This window comes from Taudactylus pleione, unplaced genomic scaffold (genome assembly GCF_031769625.1).
Source record: "Taudactylus pleione unplaced genomic scaffold, aTauple2 ptg000173l, whole genome shotgun sequence".
Taxonomy (NCBI): Eukaryota; Metazoa; Chordata; class Amphibia; order Anura; family Myobatrachidae; genus Taudactylus; species Taudactylus pleione.
The window spans coordinates 1,684,894-1,705,225 of NW_028284575.1; positions in this window are offsets into that span (position 1 = coordinate 1,684,894).

Sequence of the window (20,332 nt, forward strand, 5' to 3'; positions counted from 1 at the left end):
TCCTGGGTCTTGTACTTACTGTAAAATAAAGGCTTTCTCATTCCTTCACTCAGTATCTGGGAGCTGCTGTGTTTACTGATGAATGTGACCAAACACATGTTGTGGGTTAATAATGTCAATGACACTAGTCATGGACAGTGGGAGGTCTTATAGGCAGGCCAAACAAGAGCCGCGGCGGGCTCGGGTGACAGGGGGCGTGGCCTAATCAGGGGAGGCGTGGCCACGTCCCCTTAGGAAAAAAACACAGAATGAAAAAAACATTTTAGCAGCGCCGCTTCACTGGGAGGGGGGCACTGAGAGCCGATCAGCCTGGCGTACAGCCAATGGGGGTCACAATCAGCATGATCGCTCCCCCCATAGGCATAGGAGACTGCTCCAGCTGCTGCGAGCAGTCTCCCACTGCAGCCAAGCACACAGCAGGGCTGCTGTGATGTAGGAGGGAGGGGGGGGGGGCGGTGCCGGACCAGGGCCCACGCCGGGCCCCTCCAGCAAGCCTGGGCCCGGGTAATGTGTACCTGCTCCCCCCCCCTCTCGGCGCCCCAGGTTATAGGCTGTAAACGTGGCCCCATTGTACAATATCACCATAGGAATGGCGTGTAAATAACTGTCCAGTCTTCACCCCCCTCCACCCCCCATGGCGGAGATGAACTATGTTACCACTACTACCTAGCTTTGCCCAACTTTGCAATCATAGACTGAAGAAAAAAGGAGAAATCAATGGACAAGATAGGACTTCCTTAGATATGGAACAATAGTCAGGGTGGGCAGGAGAGGTTCAATGTCGAGAGACAAGCTGAAGGTCAGGGTCACAAGCGTACATTGAGGGTCAGAAAACAAGCTGGGTCAGCAACGGGAGCAATTATACCGACTAGCTTACATAAACCAACAAAAAAAACCTGTTTCTCTGACACAGGGTTGTAAACTAAAAAAGATGCTGAACCCGCGTCTGCACAGCATGTTCTGTGGATAAAAGTAGAACAGGAGCACATCATCTACTGCAGGGGTTTCTAACAAGCAAAGTGGGATGTGATATCATGTGTTTGTTACAGGTGACCTCTGGGCATCCTCTACCTGGATGCAATAGATAATGTAGATGGTGCCTCAGGATGACAAGGGTCTAAACCACAATCGTCTGTATTTGTTTTACTTCAAACTCCTGTTGACATTCAAGCAAAAGTGGTTAAAGAGCATTATGTTGTGGGGTATTAGTGAAGGAGAGCATAGTGGGGGGAGGGAATGGGGACTTTATGGGGTGACAGTGAAGATGAGAATAGTGGGGGATGGTATAGAGACTTTATGGGGTGATAGTGAAGGAGAGGATAGGGGGGATGGTGTGGAGACTATGGGATGATAGTGAAGGAGAGGATAGCGGGGGATGGTGTGGAGACTATGGGATGATAGTGAAGGAGAGCATAGTGGGGGAGGGAATGGGGACTTTATGGGGTGACAGTGAAGATGAGAATGGATGAGTGGAGGATGAGTGGAGGATGGTATAGAGACTTTATGGGATGATAGTGAAGGTGAAGATAGTGGAGCATGATATGGAGACTTTATGGTGTGATAGTGAAGGAGAGGATAGGGGGGATGGTGTGGAGACTTTATGGGGTGATAGTGAAGGAGAGGTTAGTGGGGGAGGATATGGAGACTTTATGGGGTGATAGTGAAGGAGAGGATAGCGGGGGATGGTGTGGAGACTTTATGGGGTGATAGTGAAGGAGAGGATAGAGGGGGAGGATATGGAGACTTTATGGGGTGATAGTGAAGGAGAGAATAGCTGGGGATGGTATGGAATCTTTATGGGGTGATAATGAAGGAGAGGATAGCAGGTAATGTGATGCTATGGAGTCTTTCTGGGGTGATAGTGAAGATGATGATAGCGGGGGAGGGTATGGAGACTTAATGGGGTGATAGCGAGGGAGAGGATAGCGGGGGAAGGTATGGAGTCTTTATGGGGTGATAGTGAATATGAATATAGTGGGGGAGGGTATAGAGACTTTATGGGGTGATAGGGAGAGGAGAGTGGGGGAAGGTATGGAGTCTTTATGGGGTGATAGTGAAGAAGAGGATAGTGGGGGATGGTATGGAAACTTTATGTGGTGATAAAGAAGAAGAGGATAGCAGGTGATGGTATGGAGACTTTATGTGGTGATAGTGGAGAGGATAGCAGGGGATGCAATGCTATGGAGTCTTTATGGGGTGATAGTGAAGAAGAGGATAGCGGGGGATAGTATGGAGACTTTATGGGGTGATAGCGAGGGAGAGGGTAGCGGGGGAAGGTATGGAGTCTTCATGGGGTGATAGTGAATATGAAGATAGTGGGGGAGGGTATGGAGACTTTATGGGGTGATAGTGAAGGAGAGAATAGCTGGGGATGGTATGGAATCATTATGGGGTGATAATGAAGGAGAGGATAGCGGGGGATGTGATGCTATGGAGTCTTTATGGGGTGATAGTGAAGATGAGGATAGCGGGGGATGGTATGGAGACTTAATGGGGTGATAGCGAGGGAGAGGATAGCGGGGGAAGGTATGGAGTCTTTATGGGGTGATAGTGAATATGAAGATAGTGGGGGAGCGTATGGAGACTTTATGGGGTGATAGGGAGAGGAGAGTGGGGGAAGGTATGGTGTCTTTATGGGGTGATAGTGAAGAAGAGGATAGTGGGGGATGGTATGGAAACTTTATGGGGTGATAAAGAAGAAGAGGATAGCAGGTGATGGTATGGAGACTTTATGTGGTAATAGTGAAGGAGAGGATAGCAGGGGATGCAATGCTATGGAGTCTTTATGGGGTGATAGTGAAGAAGAGGATAGCGGGGGATAGTATGGAGACTTTATGGGGTGATAGTGAAGGAGGGGATAGCGGGAGAGGGAATGGGGACTTCATGGGGTGACACTGAAGGAGACGATAGCAGGGGAGGGAATGGGGACTTTATGGTGTGATAGTGAAGGAGAGGATAGGGGGGATCGGGTGGAGACTTTATGGGGTGATAGTGAAGGACAGGTTAGTGGGGGAGGATATGGAGACTTTATGGGGTGATAGTGAAGGAGAGGATAGCGAGGGATGGTGTGGAGACTTTATGGGGTGATAGTGAAGGAGAGGATAGGGGGGATGGTGTGGAGACTTTATGGGGTGATAGTGAAGGAGAGGATAGAGGGGGAGGATATGGAATCTTTATGGGGTGATAATGAAGGAGAGGATAGCGGGGGATGTGATGCTATGGAGTCTTTATGGGGTGAAAGTGAAGATGAGGATATTGGGGGAGGGTATGGAGACTTTATGGGATAATAGTGAAGTAGAGGATAGCGAGGGATGGTATGGAGACTTATTGGGGTGATAGTGAAGGAGAGGCTAGTGGGGGATGGTATGGAGACTTTATGGGATGATAGTGAAGGAGAAGATAGTGAGGGATAGTATGGAGACTTTATGGGGTGATAGTGAAGGAGAAGATAGTGAGGAATAGTATGGAGACTTTATGGGGTGATAGTGAAGGAGAGGATAGCAGGGGATGGTATGGAGATTTTATGTGATGATAATAAAGGAGAGGATAGTGGGGGATAGTATGGAGACTTTATGGGGTGATAGTGAAGAAGAGGATAGTGGGGGAGAATATAGAGACTTTATGGGGTGATAGTGAACAAAAGGATAGTGGGGGACGGTATGGAGACTTTATGGGGTGATAGTGAAGGAGAGGATAGTGGGGGAAGTTATGGAGTCTTTATGGGGTGATATTGAAGAAGAGGATAGTGGGGGATGGTATGGAGACTTTATAAGTTGTGAAGGAAAGGATAGCGAGGGATGGTATGGAGTCTTTACAGGGTGATAGTAAATAAGAGGATAGCGGGGGAGGGTATGGAGACTTAATGGGGTGATAGCAAGGGAGATGATAGCGGGGGAAGGTATGGAGTATTTATGGGGTGATAGTGAATATGAAGATAGTGGGGGATGGTATGGAGTCTTTATGGGGTGATAGTAAAGAGGAGGATAGTAGGGGATGGTATGGAGACTGTATGGGGTGATAGTGAAGGAGAAGATAGCAGACGTATGGAGACTTTATGGGAATATCGTGAAGGAGAGGATAGCGAGGGATGGTATGGAGACTTTATGGGGTGCTAAAGAAGAAGAGGTTAGCGGGGGATGGTGTTTAGACTTTATGGGATGATAGTGAAGGAGAATATAGTGGGGGATAGTATGGAGACTTTATGGGGTGATAGTGAAGGAGAGGATAGCAGGGGATGGCATGGAGACTTTATGTGATGATAATAAAGGAGAGGATAGTGGGGGAGAGTATGGATACATTATGGGGTGATAGTGAAGAAGAGGATAGTGGGGGAGGATATAGAAACTTTATGGGGTGACAGTGAAGAAGAGGATAGTGGGGGATGGTATGGAGACTTTACGGGGTGATAGTGAAGGAGAGGATAGTGGGGGAGGGTATGGATTCTTTTTGGAGTGATAGTGAAGAAGAGGATAGTGGGGGAGAGTATGGTACAGACTTTATGGGGTGATAGTGAAGGAGAGAATAGTGGGGGAGGGTATGGAGTCTTTATGGGATGATAGTGAAGAAGAGGATAGTGGGGGATGGTATGGAGACTTTATAAGTTGTGAAGGAAAGGATAGCGAGGGATGGTATGGAGTCTTTACAGGGTGATAGTAAATAAGAGGATAGTGGGGGATGGTGTGGAGACTTTATGGGGTGATAGTGAAGGAGAGGATAGGGGGGATGGTGTGGAGACTTTATGGGGTGATAGTGAAGGAGAGGATAGAGGGGGAGGATATGGAATCTTTATGGGGTGATAATGAAGGAGAGGATAGCGGGGGATGTGATGCTATGGAGTCTTTATGGGGTGAAAGTGAAGATGAGGATATTGGGGGAGGGTATGGAGACTTTATGGGATAATAGTGAAGTAGAGGATAGCGAGGGATGGTATGGAGACTTATTGGGGTGATAGTGAAGGAGAGGCTAGTGGGGGATGGTATGGAGACTTTATGGGATGATAGTGAAGGAGAAGATAGTGAGGGATAGTATGGAGACTTTATGGGGTGATAGTGAAGGAGAAGATAGTGAGGAATAGTATGGAGACTTTATGGGGTGATAGTGAAGGAGAGGATAGCAGGGGATGGTATGGAGATTTTATGTGATGATAATAAAGGAGAGGATAGTGGGGGATAGTATGGAGACTTTATGGGGTGATAGTGAAGAAGAGAATAGTGGGGGAGAATATAGAGACTTTATGGGTTGATATTGAAGAAGAGGATAGTGGGGTATGGTATGGAGACTTTATAAGTTGTGAAGGAAAGGATAGCGAGGGATGGTATGGAGTCTTTACAGGGTGATAGTAAATAAGAGGATAGCGGGGGAGGGTATGGAGACTTAATGGGGTGATAGCAAGGGAGAGGATAGCGGCGGAAGGTATGGAGTATTTATGGGGTGATAGTGAATATGAAGATAGTGGGGGATGGTATGGAGTCTTTATGGGGTGATAGTAAAGAGGAGGATAGTAGGGGATGGTATGGAGACTGTATGGGGTGATAGTGAAGGAGAAGATAGCAGACAAGGGTATGGAGACTTTATGGGAATATCGTGAAGGAGAGGATAGCGAGGGATGGTATGGAGTCTTTATGGGGTGCTAAAGAAGAAGAGGTTAGCGGGGGATGGTGTTTAGACTTTATGGGATGATAGTGAAGGAGAATATAGTGGGGGATAGTATGGAGACTTTATGGGGTGATAGTGAAGGAGAGGATAGCAGGGGATGGCATGGAGACTTTATGTGATGATAATAAAGGAGAGGATAGTGGGGGAGAGTATGGATACATTATGGGGTGATAGTGAAGAAGAGGATAGTGGGGGAGGATATAGAAACTTTATGGGGTGACAGTGAAGAAGAGGATAGTGGGGGATGGTATGGAGACTTTACGGGGTGATAGTGAAGGAGAGGATAGTGGGGGAGGGTATGGATTCTTTTTGGAGTGATAGTGAAGAAGAGGATAGTGGGGGAGAGTATGGTACAGACTTTATGGGGTGATAGTGAAGGAGAGAATAGTGGGGGATGGTATGGAGTCTTTATGGGATGATAGTGAAGAAGAGGATAGTGGGGGATGGTATGGAGACTTTATAAGTTGTGAAGGAAAGGATAGCGAGGGATGGTATGGAGTCTTTACAGGGTGATAGTAAATAAGAGGATAGTGGGGGATGGTATGGAGACTTTATGGGGTGATAGCGAAGGAGAAGATAGCAGGCAAGGGTATGGAGACTTTATGGGAGGATCGTGAAGGAGAGGATAGCGAGGGATGATATGGAGACTTTATGGGGTGCTAAAGAAGAAGAGGATAGCGGATAGCTGGGGATGCTATGGAGACTTTATGGGGTGATAGTGAAGGAGAGGATAGCGGGGGAAAGAGCGGGGACTTTATGAGGTGATAATGAAGGAGAGCATGGCGGGGGATGGTATGGAGACTTTATGGGGTGATAGTGAAGGAGAGGATAGCGTGGGATGTTATGGAGACTTTATGGGGTGATAGTGATGGAGAGGATAGCGGGGGGAGGGTATGGAGAATTTTTGGGGTGATAGTGAAGGAGAGGATAGCGAGGGATGGTATGGAGACTTTATGGTGTGATAGTAGAGGAGAGGATAGCGGAGGGTGTGGAGACTTTATGGGGTGATAGTGAAGGAGAGGATAGCGGGGGATGGTATGGAGACTTTATGGGATGATAGTAAAGAAGAGGATAGTGGGGGATAGTATGGAGATTTTATGGGGTGATAGTGAAGGAGAGGATAGTGGGGGATGGTGTGGAGACTTTATGGGGTGATAGTGAAGGAGAGGCTAGTGGGGGAGGATATGGAGTCTTTATGGGGTGATAGTGAAGGAGAGGATAGCTGGGGATGGTATGGAATCTTTATGGGGTGATAATGAAGGAGAGGATAGCGGGGGATGTGATGCTATGGAGTCTTTATGGGGTGATAGTGAAGATGAGGATAGCGGGGGAGGGTATGGAGACTTAATGGGGTGATAGCGAGGGAGAGGATAGCGGGGGAAGGTATGGAGTATTTATGGGGTGATAGTGAATATGAAGATAGTGGGGGAGGGTATGGAGACTTTATGGGGTGATAGGGAGAGGAGAGTGGGGGAATGTATGGAGTCTTTTTGGGGTGATAGTGAAGAAGAGGATAGTTGGGGATAGTATGGAAACTTTATGTGGTGATAAAGAAGAAGAGGATATCAGGTGATGGTATGGAGTCTTTATGGGGTGATAGTGAAGAAGAGGATAGCGGGGGATAGTATGGAGACTTTATTGAGTGATAGTGAAGGAGAGGATAGCGGGGGAGGGAATGAGGACATTATGGGGTGATAGTGAAGGAGGGGATAGCGGGAGAGGGAATGGGGACTTCATGGGCTGACACTGAAGGAGACGATAGCAGGAGAGGGAATGGGGACTTCATGGGCTGACACTGAAGGAGACGATAGCAGGAGAGGGAATGGGGACTTTATGGGGTGATAATGAAGGAGAGGATAGTGGGAGATGGTATGGAGAATTTATGGGATAATAGTGAAGTAGAGGATAGCAAGGGATGGTATTGAGACTTTATGGGATGATAGTGAAGGAGAAGATAGTGGGGGATAGTATGGAGACTTTATGGGGTGATAGTGAAGGAGAGGATAGCAGGGGATGGCATGGAGACTTTATGTGATGATAATAAAGGAGAGGGTAGTGGGGGATAGTATGGAGACATTATGGTTTGATAGTGAAGGAGAGAATAGTGGGGGAGGGTATGGAGTCTTTATGGGATGATAGTGAAGAAGAGGATAGTGGGGGATGGTATGGAGACTTTATAAGTTGTGAAGGAAAGGATAGCGAGGGATGGTATGGAGTCTTTAAGGGGTGATAGTAAAGAAGAGGATAGTGGGGGATGGTATGGAGACTTTATGGGGTGATAGTGAAGGAGAAGATAGCAGGCAAGGGAATGGGAACTTTATGAGGTAATAGGGAAGGAAAGGATAGTGGGGGAAGATATTTATGGGGTGATAGTGAAGGAGAGGAAAGCCGGGGATGGTATGGAGTTTTTATGGGGTGATAGGGAAGGAGAGGATAGTGGTGGGGGTTAGGGAGTCTTTTTGGAGTGATAGTGAAGAAGAGGATAGTGGGGGAGAGTATGGTAGAGACTTTATGGGGTGATAGTGAAGGAGAGAATAGTGTGGGAGAGTATGGAGTCTTTATGGGGTGATAGTGAAGAAGAGGATAGTGGGGCATGGTATAGAGACTTTATAAGTTATGAAGTAGAGAATAGCGGGGGATGGTATGGAGTCTTTATGGGGTGATAGTAAAGAGGAGGATAGTGGGGGATGGTATGGAGACTTTATGGGGTGATAGTGAAGGGGAAAATAGCAGGCAAGGGTATGGAGACTTTATGGGAAGATCGTGAAGGAGATTATAGAGAGGGAAGGTATGGAGACTTTATGGGGTGGTAGTGAAGGAAACGATAGCGGGGGAGGGAATGGGAACTTTATGAGGTAATAGGGAAGGAGAGGATAGTGGGGGAAGATATTTATGGGATGATAGTGAAGGAGAGAGTAGCGGGGGAGGGTATGGAGGCTTTATGGGGTGATAGTGAAGGAGAGGATAGCGGGGGATGGTATGGAGACTTTATGGTACAATAGTGAAGGAGAGGATAGCGGGGATGGTATGGAGACTTTATGGGGTGATAGTGAAGGAGAGGATAGCGTGGGGAGTGCATGGAGACTTTATAGGGTGATAGTGAAGGAGTGGATAGCGAGGGATGGTATGGAGATGTTATGGGGTGATAAAAGAGGAGAGGATAGCGGAGGGTGTGGAGACATTATGGGGTGATAGTGAAGGAGAGGATAGTGGGGGATGGTATGGAGACTTTATGGGGTGATAGTGAAAGAGATGATAGCAGGCAAGGGTATGGAGACTTTATGGGAAGATAGTGAAGGAGAGGATAGCGATGGATGGTATGGAGACTTTATGGGGTGCTAAAGAAGAAGAGGATAGTGGGGGATGGTATGGATACTTTATGGGGTGATAGTGAAAGAGAAAATAGCAGGCAAGGGTATGGAGACTTTATGGGAAGATAGTGAAGGAGAGGATAGCGATGGATGGTATGGAGACTTTATGGCGTGTTAAAGAAGAAGAGGTGATAGTGAAGGAGAGGATAGTGGGGAGAGAATGGGACTTTTTGGGGTGATAGTGAAGGAGAGGATAGCGGGGAAGAGAATGGGGACTTTATGAGGTGATAATGAAGGAGAGGATAGTGAGGGAGGATATGGAGACTTTATGGGGTGATAGTGAAGGCGAGGATAGTGGAAGAGGGAATGCGGACATTATGGGGTGGTAGTGAAGGAAAGGACAACGGGGGAGGGAGTGGGGACTTTATGAGGTAATAATGAAGGCAAGGATAGTGGGGGATTTTGAGAATTTATGGGGTGATAGTGAAGGAGAGAGTAGCGGGGGAGGGTATGGAGACTTTCTGGGGTGATGGTGAAGGAGAGGATAGCCGGGCATGTTATGGAGACTTTATGAGATGATACTGAAGGAGAGGATAGCGGGGGATGGTATGGAGACTTTATGGGGTGATAGTGAAGGAGAGGATAGCCGGGCATGTTATGGAGACTTTATAAGATGATACTGAAGGAGAGGATAGCGGGGGATGGTATGGAGACTTTATGGGGTGATAGTGAAGCAGAGGATAGCGAGGGATGGTATGGCGACTTTATGGGGTGATAGTAAAGGAGAGGATAGCAGAGGATATGGAAACTTTATGGGGTGATAGTGAAGGAGAGGATAGCGGGGGATGGTATGGAGACTTTATGGGATGATAGTGAAGGAGAGGATATCGGGGGATGGTATGGAGACTGGGCCTGATTCAGACCAGGATGCTATTTGCGTCCGCTCGCTGGCTAAAAGGAGCCGGCTATTTAAATTATGTGCTCGCACTGCGTCGCGTAAAGCTGCCCACTAAGTAATAGCGAGCGGCCGCACTATGCGCTCGCACCTGTATAAAGATGCCCCTTTGCCACTCGCAACACACATCAGTTGTAGGATTAATCGGGAATATCGAGAGCCATCGGAGCTGCTCGCAGCGCTTGTGGTAGCTATTTCCCACCACAGCATTACGAGCAGTTCAGGCTAAAATACAACCCAGTCACACGTGTAATGACGCTAATTTGCTAATTATGCACGCCCATTAAACACCGTTCTGACGGTCGGGCACGCCTGCGTTCGCACATCCACACCCCCGTTTACAAGCACCTTTCCCTGTTACCACCCACAAACAGCACTATCTGTCACTCAAAATAGCGGCCCAACTGCGGGTTATGGGCGAGCACTTTCCAATCGCAATGACTGGTTTGCGCACACTCATTGCGACTCATATGCATGCGCAGATTGCGAAAAATTGCTCAATGCGAGCGAGCGCAGCGTCCGGGTCTGAATCAGGCCCTTTACGCAATGATAGTGAAGGAGAGGATAGTGGGAGTGGAAATGGGGACTTTATGAGGTGATAATGAAGGAGAGGATAGTGAGGGAGGATATGGAGACTTTATGGAGTGATAGTGAAGGAGAGGATAGTGGGGGAGAGAATGGGGACTTTTTGGGGTGATAGTGAAGGAGAGGATAGCGGGGAAGCAAATGGGTATGAGGTGATAATGAAGGAGAGGATAGTGAGGGAGGATATGGAAACTTTATGGGGTAATAGTGAAGGAGAGCATAGTGGAAGAGGGAATGTGGACATTATGGGGTGGTAGTGAAGTAAAGGATAGCGGGGAATGGTATGGAGACTTTATGGGGTGTTAGTGAAGGAGAGGATAGTGGGGGAGAGAATGGTATGGAGACTTTATGAGGTAATAATGAAGGAGAGGATAGTGGGGGAAGATATTGAGAATTTATGGGGTGATAGTGAAGGAGAGGAAAGCCGGGGAGGGTATGAAGACTTTATGGGGTGATAGTGAAGGAGAGGATAGCGGGGGATGGTATGGAGACTTTATGGGGTGATAGCGAAGGAGAGGATAGCGGGGGATGGTTTGGAGACTTTATGGGGTGATAGTGAAAGAGAGGATAGCGGGGGAGGGTATGGAGACTTTATGGGGTGATAGTGAAGGAGAGGATAGCAAGGGATGGTATGGAGACTTTATGGGGTGATAGTAAAGGAGAGGATAGCGGAGGGTATGGAGACTTTATGGGGTGATAGTGAAGGAGAGGATAGCGGGGGATGGTATGGAGACTTTATGGGGTGATAGTGAAGGAGAGGATTAGGGGGGATGGTATGGAGACTTTATGGGATGATAGTGAAGGAGAGGATTAGGGGGGATGGTATGGAGACTGTATGGAGTGATAGTGAAGGAGAGTTTAGCGGGGGAGGGTATAGAGACTTTATGGGGTGATAGTGATGGAGAGGATAGCGGGGGATGGTATAGAGACTTTATGGGGTGATAGTAATGGAGAGGATAGTGGGGGAGGGTATGGAGACTGTATGGAGTGATAGTGAAGGAGAGGATAGCGGGGAAGGGTATGTAGACTGTGTGGAGTGATAGTGAAGGAGAGGATAGCGGGGGAGGGTATGGGGACTGTATGGAGTGATAGTGAAGGAGAGTTTAGCAGGGGATGGTATGGAGACTGTATGGAGTGATAGTGAAGGAGAGTTTAGCAGGGGAGGGTATGGAGACTGTATGGAGTGATAGTGAAGGAGAGGATAGCGGGGGAGGGTATGGAGACTATGGAGTGATAGTGAAGGAGAGGTTAACGGGGGATGGTATGGAGACTGTATGGAGTGATAGTGAAGGAGAGGATAGCGGGGGAGGGTATGGAGACTGTATGGAGTGATAGTGAAGGAGAGGATAGTGGGGGAGGGTATGGCGACTGTATGGAGTGATTGTGAAGGAGAGGATAGCAGGGGAGGGTATGGAGACTGTATGGAGTGATAGTGAAGGAGAGGATAGCAGGGGAGGGTATGGGGACTGTATGGAGTGATAGTGAAGGAGAGGATAGCGGGGGAGGGTATGGGGACTGTATGGAGTGATAGTGAAGGAGAGGATAGCGGGGGAGGGTATGGGGACTGTATGGAGTGATAGTGAAGGAGAGTATAGCGGGGGAGGGTATGGGGACTCTGGGTCTAATCAGAGTTATAAGCAAGTAGGTTTTGAGGGTGAATCTTGTGCATTTTTGCTGTGTGCATGCTAGACACTATAGGCGACACAGTTTTGTGCGCAGCTGAAGGACGTGTTAGCACATAGGCAAAGCTCAGAGAGGTCGTATTAACAGAACTGCTGGCTATGCAGATTTGTGCATACTCATAATTTTGCTTGTTTTTTTTGCACCAAAGATAGGGCTGATATTAGTGCAAGTACGCACTGATGATGGTGGCGGCTCCTGAACAAAATGTTTAGATAGGGATAGAGATAGATCCCCTTCCGTAGATGTATGGTGACATCATCTGCCAACGTCCAACGTCATTCCCTACCGTCCACCATGCCTGCAGTGTGGCGAGCGCAGCGAGCCCACAATGGGTCAACTTTGTTATTTTCGTGGAAAGTGTGGGCAGAAACCTCCACTTCCGCCCTCACTCACATCACGTCCAGGTACAGCTACTGAAGGGGTTTTATGCTCTTCTGTTTAGATAGGGGCAGTCTGACCACAGAGATGGATAGAACTCTGTATACAGCCAAATATATGCATGCTCTTTTGCATGCATGCCATGTGGTAGTCATTACCGCCGACTTGTGTTGAACTTTGCATCAGCCTCTTTGCGCAGTGACAGTAGAGGAGAGAATTATTGAATCAAATATATTTGGTGCTGAGTTCTACTCATCTTCTTGTCTAGTCTGGCATGGACACTGTTAATTTTATATGGCAATCATGATTTTATTACTGGCCAGATATAATATCTGGAGCTTTTATATAGAGCTAATTGTGTCACAGTGACCGATACGCCGCAAGATCTGATCTGTAATCAGCCGCTGGGTCAGAGACTTGTCAAGCAGTTTATGTTTAATAATAGATGACATAAGACAAAGTTGGATATTTTATCGAGAAGAAGCGCCCGGTTATGTTAAATGATGTTGTTTTGTTTTTTTTAAAGAAAGAGCTGAACATTTGTCTGTGATTACTTTAGTTGCAATGTCAGGAAACACTAAATCTTTAGAAAAGTCCACTTAAGTGTGCATTATTCCTCTAAAATTATAAGCATATAGGTAACGATGTATTTATATATCTATGTGTTGTTGTGTGCTATGTAAATGAAGGACCTCCGAGGTCCCTATCTATGTGTACATAATAACCAGTTAAATCTCTGACACTAAAAACTCAGCAGGCATTAATCATTCTCGCCAGAGTCATTTGCAATATAGTTAAGAGGTTTTAGGAGTAAAATCGGCTTTTCCTGTATTCATATTGCCCCTTAATCCTGTGTGACTTATCCCCCTTCCTCTGGTAAGACGCAGCTTAGATAGAAAGCCTTTGGTTTAAATGTAAAAATGGGAATTGACAACATAACAAGAGGAGCAGCTCTGAATCCCGAGGAGGTGTCAGCTCAGCTCATCCTCTGCATTAACAACCAATTTGTACTTCTAACACACACCCAATTCTCTGCTCTCCACAAAAGGCCAGCGAAGGCTCCTTGCTGGGGAATTGCTGTTCACAACACTTAAACAGATTTGAATGTTAGGCTTTTAAATCTGTATTCCCATGCCAAAGATGCTGCCTTCCATTCTGATGCAAGTCTTGCTGGGATCGTTTGTGGTGTCAAGAGCTAAGAGCGCGATGGATTGATGAGGCTGGGGAGACATAGGTCCACAGTGACAGTGATCTATGTATGTGAGCATTAGCAGTGCCACTGAGACACTCGGCCACCCTGAGTGCTCTCTTCATTCAGCACAGTAATTATCAGGCTTCATACTGGGAACAGTGACAGCTTCCCCAGTCAGCACAGAGGACAGCTCCCCAATTCTGGTCAAGGGACAGCTCCCTCAATCAGCACAGGGACCAGCTCCCCCATTCAGTATAGGGGACAGCTCCCCCATTCAGCACAATGGACAGTTCCTTTATTCAGCACAGTGGACAGTTCCCTCCTTCATCACAGTGGACAGCTCCCCCATTCAGCACAGCAAACAGATCCCCATTCAGCACAGCAAACAGCCCCCCATTTAGCACATAGGACAGCTCCCCTATTCAGCACAGAGGACAGCTCCCCCATTCATTATAAGAGACAGCTCCCCCATTCAGCACAGCAAACAGCTCCGCATTCAGCACAGCAAACAGCCCCCCATTCAGCACAGAGGACAGCTCCCAATTCAGCACAGGGAACAACTCCCCCATTCAGCACAGGGGACAGCTCCCCCATTCAGCACAGGGGACAGCTCCCCCATTCTGCACATGGGAGAAATCCCTCATTCATCACAAGAGACAGATCTCTCATTCTGCACAGGGGACAGCTCCCCCATTCATCACATCAGACAACTCCCTCATTCAGTACAGGGGACAGCTCCTTCATTCATCACGGCGAACAGCTCCCCCATTCATCACAAGAGACAGCTCCTTCATTCAGTACAGGGGACAGATCCCCCAATCAGCACAGGGGGACAGCTCCCCCATTCAGCACAGGGCACAGTTCCCCCATTTAACACAGTGAACAGCTCCCTCCATTCATCACAGTAAACAGCTCCCAATTCAGCACAGCAAACAGATCCCCATTCAGCACAGCAAACAGATCCACATTCAGCACAGCAAATAGCTCCCCCATTCAGCACAGGGCACAGCTCCCCCTTTCATCACAGTGAACAGCTCCCAATTCAGCACAGCAAACAGCTCCCCATTCAGCACAGCAAACAGCTCCCCATTCAGCACAGCAAACAGATCCACATTCAGCACAGAGGACAGCTCCCCATTCAGCACAGGGGACAACTCCCCCATTCAGTACAGGGGACAACTCCTCCATTCATTACAAGAGACAGCTCCCCCATTCAGCACAGCAAACAGCTCCCTATTCAGCACAGCAAACAGCCCCCCATTCAGCACAGAGGACAGCTCCCCATTCAGCACAGGGAACAACTCCCCCATTCAGCACAGGTAACAACTCCCCAATTCAGCACAGGGGACAGCTCCTTCATTCATCACGGCGAACAGCTCACCCATTCATCACAAGAGACAGCTCCTTCATTCAGTACAGGGGACAGATCCCCCAATCAGTTCAGGGAACAGCTCCCCCATTCAGCACAGGGCACATCTCCCAATTCAGCACAGCAAACAGTTCCACATTCAGCACAGCAAATAGCTCCCCCATTTAGCACAATGAACAGCTCCCCCATTCAGCACAGCAAACAGCCCCCATTTCAACACTGACAACTTGACATCAGGGCAAAGTTCATTCTGACTTCACAGCCTGACAGCAAGAGTGATTTCCAGCTGTGTGTCAGACACATGCACAACCTACCCTATATTCTGCTACCTGACTTATTACTGATGTGTCTCTAGCCTTTTATTACCATGCATTCTCCTGTACAGAGTGAGGCCCTGATTCAGAGCCGGACGCTATTTGCGGTCGTTCATTCAGAAAAAAGGGGTGGCTATTCAAATGAACCGTTCGCTCTTTGCGGTCTGTTGACGCCTCTATGTCTGAACGAGCGAACAAAACTTGCAGTCGTAATTTTGAAAAAGACGCCCCCTGGCCACTCGCACCTTACATCATGTCCGCTATTTATTAGATTAATCGAGTACATCGAACAGCGTATGAACTGCTCGCTATTCTTGTGGTTGGTTTTTCCTATCGCTATCTTGCGAGCAGTTCTGACTATAAAACAACCAAGTGACGTGGTCAATGACGCTGCTGTATTAATTATGCAAACCCTTAAAACGCCCGTTTTGACCTTTAAGCACGCCTGCGTTCTGAATTCCACTCCCTGTTTTCAAGCACCTTCCCCTGTTACCAACCACATACGCCTCCTCCTGTCACTCAAAATAGCAGGCATTTGCTATTTAGTGAACAAACGATTTTCGGCCGCACTGACTGGTTCGCGCATGCGTATTACAATCCGTACGCATGCGCAGATGAGCGAACATCGCTCATAACGAACGAGCGGCCGCTTACGAGCGGCTCTGAATGAGGGCCTGATTCCCATCTCTGCATTCCCCTAAGTGCTGTAGTACTATATGCTCTATTTTCTCCTGAGTTTTTTGTATAGTGGGTTATTCTATCCTTATATTCCCGAGTGCATCAATAGTAAGGTATCACCTGGCCCTATATCCCCTGGAGTGCCCAGTTACTGAGTATCACCTGCCCTTGTATCGTCTGGAGTGACCATTTACTGGGTATAACCTGTCCCTATATTGCCTGGAGTGACCCATTACTAAGGTACCACCTGTCCCTGTATCGCCTGGAGTGACCCATTACTAAGGTATCACCTGGCCCTATAACACCTGGAGTGACCCATTACTAAGGTATCACCTGGCCCTATATCACCTGGAGTGCCCCATTACTAAGGTATCACCTGGCCCTATATTGCCTGGAGTGCCCCATTACTCAGGTATCACCTGTTCCTATATCACATGGAGTGACCCATTACTAAGGTATCACCTGGCCCTATATCACCTGGAGTGACCCATTACTAAGGTATCACCTGGCCCTATATCACTTGGAGTGGCCCAGCGCCATCCTGTGTTGCCACGCGTTCCCTCCTCCTCTCCCTCCCCCTGTGCTTAAATATCTACTATAGCACTGGGAGGGAGGTGGGCGTTTCCTGCGCCCTCCGGAAACAGTAGCGCTCCGGGCGACGGACCTGCTTGCCCGTGCCTGGAGCTGCTACTGCCTATATCACCTGGAGTGACACATTACTAAGGTATCACCTGGCCCTATATCACCTGGAGTGACCCATTACTAAGATATCACCTGGCCCTATATCACCTGGAGTGCACCATTACTAAGGTATCACTTGGCCCTATATCACCTGGAGTGCCCCATTACTAAGGTATCACCTGGCCCTATATCGCTTGGAGTGCCCCATTACTAAGGTATCACCTGGCCCTATATCACCTGGAGTGACCCATTACTAAGGTATCACCTGGCCCTATATCACCTGGAGTGCCCCATTACTAAGGTATCACCTGGCCCTATATCACCTGGAGTGACCCATTACTAAGGTATCACCTGGCCCTATATCACTTGGAGTGACCCATTACTAAGGTATCACCTGGCCCAATATCACCTGGAGTGACCCATTACTAAGGTATCACCTGGCCCTATATCACCCGGAGTGCCCCATTACTAAGGTATCACCTGGCCCTATATCACCTGGAGTGCCCCATTACTAAGGTATCACCTGGCCCTATATCACCTGGAGTGACCCATTACTCAGGTATCACCTGTCCCTATATCACCTGGAGTGACCCATTACTAAGGTATCACCTGGCCCTATATCACCTGGAGTGACCCATTACTAAAGTATCAACTGACCCTATAACACCTGGAGTGACCCTTTACTAAGGTATCACTTGGAGTGACCCACTACTAAGGTATCACCTGGCCCTATATCACCTGGAGTGACCCATTACTAAGGTATCACCTGGCCCTATATCACCTGAAGTGACCCATTACTAAGGTATCACCTGGCCCTATATCACCTGGAGTGCCCCATTACTAAGGTATCACCTGGCCCTATATCACCTGGAGTGTCCCATTACTAAGTTATTACCTGGCCCTATATCACCTGGAGTGACCCATTACTAAGGTATCACCGGGCCCTATAACACCTGGAGTGATCCATTACTAAGGTATCACTTGGAGTGACCCACTACTAAGGTATCACCTGGTCCTATATCACCTGGAGTGACCCATTACTAAGGTATCACCTGGCCCTATATCACCTGGAGTGACCCAGTACTAAGGTATCACCTGGCCCTATATCACATGGAGTGACCCACTACTAAGGTATCACCTGGCCCTATATCACCTAGAGTGACCCACTACTAAGGTATCACCTGGCCCTATATCACCTGGAGTGCCCCATTACTAAGGTATCACCTTGCCCTATATCACCTGGAGTGCCCCATTACTAAGGTATCACCTGGCCCTATATCACTTGGAGTGACCTATTACTAAGGTATCACCTGGCCCTATATCACATGGAGTGACCCATTACTAAGGTATCACCTGGCCCTATATTACCTGGAGTGACCCATTACTAAAGTATCAACTGGCCCTATAACACCTGGAGTGACCCATTACTAAGGTATCACCTGGCCCTATATCACCTGGAGTGACCCATTACTAAGGTATCTCCTGGCCCTATATCACCTGGAGTGCCCCATTACTAAGGTATCACCTGGCCCTATATCACCTGGAGTGCCCCATTACTAAGGTATCACCTGGCCCTATATCACCTGGAGTGTCCCATTACTAAGGTATTACCTGGCCCTATATCACCTGGAGTGACCCATTACTAAGGTATCACCTGGCCCTATATCACTTGGAGTGACCCATTACTAAGTTATCACCTGGCCCTATATCACCTGGAGTGCCCCATTACTAAGGTATCACCTGGCCCTATATCACCTGGAGTGCCCCATTACTAAGGTATCACTTGGCCCTATATCACCTGGAGTGCCCCATTACTAAGGTGTCACCTGGCCCTATATCACTTGGAGTGCCCCATTACTAAGGTATCACCTGGCCCTATATCACTTGGAGTGACCCATTACTAAGGTATCACCTGGCCCTATATCACCTGGAGTGCCCCATTACTAAGGTATCACCTGGCCCTATATCACCTGGAGTGCCCCATTACTAAGGTATCACCTGGCCCTATATCACCTGAAGTGCCCCATTACTAAGGTATCACCTGGCCCTATATTTACCTGGGAGACAAGCAACTGGGTGAGGGGCTCAAGGAATACTGTGTAACTGACATACAAGAATACAGACAGAAACCAGTCTTTCATATATGCCCATGCAAGGTGAAGAGGCTACTGCAAACCCTTTATAAGAACTCCCATTCCACAGAATTCAATGAACATTACGTACATAGAATATTTTTATAACTTTTGTGAATTAAGACTTTTTACCACAATTTGCGATGTTTACAAACAGCCATTCTACAAATTACACGTCAGGATATCATACAGCCATCCTACAGATTACACGTCAGGACATCGTACAGCCATCCTACAGATTACACGTCAGGACATCGTACAGCCATCCTACAGATTACACGTCAGTACATCGTACAGCCATCCTACAGATTACACGCCAGGATACCGTACAGCCATCCCACAGATTACACACGAGGACACCATACAGCCATCCTACAGATTACACGCCAGGACACCGTACAGCCATCCTACAGATTACACGTCAGGACATCGTACAGCCATTTTACAGATTACACGTCAGGACATCGTACAGCCATTTTACAGATTACACGTCAGGACATTGTACAGCCATCCTACAGATTACACGTTAGGACATCGTACAGCCATCCTACAGATTACGCGTCAGGACATCGTACAGCCATCCTACAGATTACACGTCAGGATATCATACAGCCATCCTACAGATTACACGTCAGTACATCGTTCAGCCATCCTACAGATTACACGCCAGGACACCGTACAGCCATCCTACAGATTACACACCAGGACACCGTACAGCCATCCTACAGATTACACGCCAGGACACCGTACAGCCATCCTACAGATTACACGTCAGGACGTCGTACAGCCATTTTACAGATTACAAGTCAGGACATCGTACAGCCATTTTACAGATTACACGTCAGGACATCGTACAGCCATCCTACATATTACACGTCAGGACATCGTACAGCCATTTTACAGATTACACATCAGGACATCGTACAGCCATTTTACAGATTACACGTCAGGACATTGTACAGCCATCCTACAGATTACACGTTAGGACATCGTACAGCCATCCAACAGATTACGCATCAGGACATCGTACAGCCATCCTACAGATTACACGTCAGGATATCATACAGCCATCCTACAGATTACACGTCAGTACATCGTACAGCCATCCTACAGATTACACGCCAGGACACCGTACAGCCATCCTGCAGATTACACGCCAGGACACCGTACAGCCATCCTACAGATTACACGTCAGGACGTCGTACAGCCATTTTACAGATTACACGTCAGGACATCGTACAGCCATTTTACAGATTACACGTCAGGACATCGTACAGCCATCCTACATATTACACGTCAGGACATCGTACAGCCATTTTACAGATTACACATCAGGACATCATACAGCCATTTTACAGATTACACGTCAGGACATCGTACAGCCATCCTACAGATTACA